A 5,000-nucleotide genomic window follows, 5' to 3' on the forward strand; every position below is an offset into this window, starting at 1 on the left:
ACCGCGTACCAGCAACGGGCCATATTCTTGCCTTAACATGAACCCCCCAAAATAGAGGATACATAAACTGATCACAAATGCGTTACGGTATACATATAATATAATGGTTTGCGTGAGTGATGTTTTTTTCTCATTAATTCGCTTAGAGGGGCCTTTAAGAAACATGATCCCTGCAGCTACCGGGTTAAAGGAGTTGATTGTTTCCGCACTAACCACTCCTGCAGGAAGGTTGTTTCAGTGGCGGGCAACTCTGTTCAAAAAATAATTTCTGCCGATATCCGTACTGCATTTTACCGTTGCTTCTTGTTCTCGGGTTAGTTTGTAGCGTGAAGAGTTTGGAGTGATCGACGTTGCTGAACTTGTTGAGATATTTGAAGACTTGTATCAGGTCTCCCCACAATCGTTTCTTTTCCAACGTGAAGGGGTTCTGTCATCATAAGGTTGCGTACTCGGATGGTACCATTTTCGTAGGAGAGAATAACATGAAGGGGTGGAAGAGGAAGAGGAGGGGGAGGAGGTGGAGGAGGAGAAGGAGGAGGAGGAGGAGGAACAAGCACCGGAACAAGTTGAACAAGAAGAGGAGAAGGAGGAGGAAGAGGAGGAACATGAGGAGAAAACGAAAGGGAATAAGCAATAAGGGAAACACATAAACAAAAAAGATACACAAAGCGAAAAAACAGAATATCGAAGAAGGAAGAAATAAGAACTCAAGAGGAGGAGGAGGAGGAGGAAGTAGGAAGGAAGGAAGGCTGGGTAGGCGGGCCATATTTTTGCAGCGGCAGCAGGAGGAGCAGGAGCGGGTCGCGGGAAAGGAGATTACGGTGAATGGTGGAAGGATTGGGTGAATAGTATGAAGCGAATGCGGGAAGAGGAGAAACGAAGAGAAAAAGACGCCATTCGATATTTTGAAGTACTAGATCACGTTAGGGAGAATAATATGAACTGAAGGGATTAAGCGAAGAGGAGGAAAGGAAGAGGAGAGGAGGAAAGGAAAAGGAGCAGAGGAGGAAATGAATGATAGACGGGAATTTGAAAGAGTGGATAGCAGGAGGAAAGGAAGAGGAGAAGTGAAAATGAATTATAGGAGAGAAAATGAAAGCGTGGATAGCAGGAGGAAAGGAAGAGGGGCAGAGGAGGAAATGAATAATAGACGAGAATTTGAAAGAGTGGATAGCAAGAGGAATAAGGAGACGAGGAATGGATTTTAAGGGGAATGAAATGAGATGAATAAGTGAAAAAAATAGAAGGATAAGTGAAACAAGATGGAAGGAATTGATGAAGAATAGACGAGATAACTTTTTTTACACGAATAGACGAAATACAGGAAATGAGGAAAAGACTAGATGAATATTTTGAAGCGAATAGAAGGAGATAGACACGAACAGAATTGGGTTGTTAAAGGATGAGAAAAATAGGACAAGAAAAGTTTACATAGAGGAATAAGCAAAGAATGAAAGGATATAAGAGACACAAGAGGATAGAAATAGACGAATGAAGGACTAGATATTTTTTTAAACGAATAGAAGGAAATAAGAAAGAAGGAGTTAGTCGAATATAGGATTACTTTGCCATCGGATGAGAGGAATAGCAAAATGAAAAGATTACATAAACGAAAGAGATATACAAATGGAAGAATGAATGTAACCAGGATAGAGTTAGAATCCAAATAAAACGAAGACATGAGAGCGAGTAGTTTGTGGTTTAAAAGGAATAACGATGTGAGAGAACTAGAGCGAAACAGAGATTTGAGTTAGGAAGATTCTGAAACGTGCTGAATAGAAAGTAAAGTGAAATAAAACAGGAATATAAGATGGAGAAATAGTTTAAGTGTGAGGGGAACGAGGATGTGATGAAACTAGGGCAGAATGAAGGAGGAAAAAGTGAGAGAAAGGGACTGGAATAAGAAAATAAAGAAAAATATAAAAAAATAAGATTAAGAAAATAGGTGTTTTAATTATTCATAGACAGAGGAAGTAAATAAAACAAAAACAGAGCTAATTAATATATAAAGACGAAACAAAATAAAAAAAAAGTTATTCCTGCAAGAGTTAAATCAAATAATGGGTCTCTCGGAATAAGAAAATAAAGAAAAATAGAAAAATAAGATAAAGAAAATAGGAGCGTTAATTAGTCATAGAGAGAGAAAGTAAATAAAACAAAAACAGGGCTAATCAATATGTAAAGAAAGACGAAAAAAAAAAGATTATCCACCAAAGACGAAAACAACAAAAACAGGCAAAGATTAGGTAAAGCCAAAAATAGACTATCACTTATTGAATGGAGTAAATATGACCAGGAAGGAAGAAAGGAAGGACAGGTGGGAATAGCAAAGGTCAGTCAAGGTCAGGTGAGGAAAGGTCAAGGACGGGCCGGGTCACCTGTCTGTATACCTGGCCGTCCGTGGCGCAGGTAAAGAGAGATGAAAGACTTAATTACAGGTGTTTATCACGAGGCAACAAAGGGATGGATGAGCGAAAGTGAAAGTGAGAGAGAGAGAGAGAGAGAGAGAGAGAGAGAGAGAGAGAGAGAGAAGGGAAACTGGGAATGAAGTAAAGTTTATAAAAGAGAACCACTTGATTTTTTCTGAAGGTTTCTGATGGGTTTGGATGGTCTCTCTCTCTCTATCTCTATCTATCTATCTATCTATCTATCTATCTATCTACCTCTATCTATTTCTTCCTCTTCAATTTACGTTTTTCCAATTCATGAGCGCTGATTTTTTTCTTTAATTTTTTATCAGTATTTTCCTTTTCTTTTTTTATTCGCATTCTTCCTTTATTTCTTTTTACTTGCTTTTTCGTTCGTATGTGTTTTCGATTTCCTTCTCTCCTCTTTTTATCTGTTTCTTTCTTTGCTTCTCTGGTTTTTCTTTTCCTTATTTTCCTCACGCATTTTCTGTTTATGCATCTGTGTCTGTGTGTCTGTTTTTCTGTCTGTCTGTCTGTCTGTCTGTCTGTATGTATGTATGTATGTTTCTCTTGATTCTATTTCACTTTTTTCCTTGTTGATTTTTTTTCTTCACATACACACTCTCTCTCTCTCTCTCTCTCTCTCTCTCTCTCTCTCTCTCTCTCTCTCTCTCTCTCTCTCTCTCTCTCTCTCTCTCTCTCTCTCTCTCTCTCTCTCTCTCTCTCTCGTGTGACAGGAGGAAAAGACACATCCAATCTTTTACTGGCAAACTTGCTGTATGTATTTACCCTTCTCTCTCTCTCTCTCTCTCTCTCTCTCTCTCTCTCTCTCTCTCTCTCTCTCTCTCTCTCTCTCTCTCTCTCTCTCTCTCTCTCTCTCTCTCTCTCTCTCTCTCTCTCTGTCTCATTTTTTTTACCCTTCACTCACTCTGCCAAGAAAGTTACGTAAGGAAACACTCACTCAGTCACTCACTCAGTCACTCGCTCAGTCACTCACTCACTCAGTTTGGGATTCATTCAAACGCTTATCTATTTATCAGTCAGTCAGTCAGTCAGTCAGTTGGTTAGTCAGGTATTTTTTCAGGCTCATGTTAAGCTTCTATTTTAGTCAGTTAGTCAGTATGTTGGTGAGTCAGTCAGTCAGTCAATTATTCAGTTTTTTAAGGTTCTTGTTCAGCAGTTAATCAAGTCAGTCAGTCAGTCAGTTAGGTATTTCTTCAAGCACATGTTTATATATTTATTTTACTTATGCAGTCTGTCAATCAGTCAATCAGTCGCTTGTGTATAAATTCAAACACTCGATTATATATATTTTGTTAATGGAGGGAGAGAAGAAAGAGTGGCAAGTGGAAATGACGAGGAGAGGAAGAATGGAGTAAAAGTAGAAGAATAAGAGAGGAGGAAGAGGACTGTAGGAGGAAGGAAGGAGTAGGAGGAGGAAAGAGAGGAAGTGAGAGAGAGAGAAAGAGGAGGAAATAAAGAAAGGTTGAAGAGGAGAATAATAAGAATAATTTACCTGGAGGAATAGAACACAAGGAGGAAGGAAGAAGGAGGAGGAGGAGGAGGAGGAAAGAGAGGAAGGGAGGGGAAAGAACCTGACATACAGAGAAAGAGAATGGAAGGGAGGGAGAGAGAGAAGAATTAGCTGCCTGAAGGAAGAGGATGCAAGGAGAAAGGAGGGTGAAGGAGGAGAGAGAGAGAGAGAGAGAGAGAGAGAGAGAGAGAGAGAGAGAGAGAGAGAGAGAGAGAGAGAGAGAGAGAGAGAGAGAGAGAGAAATATACAGTAGAAGGGAGGGAGAGTAAAACATCTTATCGCCTGGAGGAAAAAGAAAAAGCGAACTGTCGAATGGAGGAATAAGGAGTAGGCGAGAGAGGAAAAGTGAGGAGGGGAACTGACATAGAGGAGAGAAGGAGGAAGGAATAGAAGGGAGGAAAATTAAAAAGAATAAGTTGCCTGGAGAAATAGGATGCAAGGTAGGAAGCAGGAAGATTAGGACAGGTAATATTGATGCATGAAGGTAGGAAGCATGAGTCGAGAGAGGGAAGGAAGGCAGACGAGTGAATAAAATAAAGAGTATTGGAAGGATTGGACGTTTGGGAGAAGGAAGTAAGATGATTAGGAAAGAAGGATTGCGTAGATGAAGTTACCTATAAGGAAAGACTAGGAAATAGAAGGGAGAAAGTAGAATAATGGAGCATAAAAGAATAGGAATGGAAGGAGAGCAGGAGTAGAAAGTAGTAGTAGTAGTAGTAGTAGTAGTAGTAGTAGTAGTAGTAGTTGAAAGGTAAACAGCAGCATCAAAGGAGAGATGGAGGAAGTTAGAGAGAAGAAGAAAACAAGAACTGACAGGGATGATGGCATAGAGAGACTTATTCAGAAGGTTTTAGAAGTGCGTAGCTGGCGTAAGGCGTATAGATAAGGCGTTGTTTTTGCCCACTTCCTCTTCTTATTTATTTCCTTACATAATAGTCTCCTTACGCTACCGATACTTCCATTTATATTTCCACCTAATACCCTTTCACTGATCTCAATAATAACAACTAGTGGCGTGGAAATAGATGGATTGATGGGCGTGTGGGCGTGTGTTTGGT

The sequence above is a fragment of the Eriocheir sinensis genome, chromosome 53 (assembly GCF_024679095.1).
Source record: "Eriocheir sinensis breed Jianghai 21 chromosome 53, ASM2467909v1, whole genome shotgun sequence".
NCBI lineage: Eukaryota > Metazoa > Arthropoda > Malacostraca > Decapoda > Varunidae > Eriocheir > Eriocheir sinensis.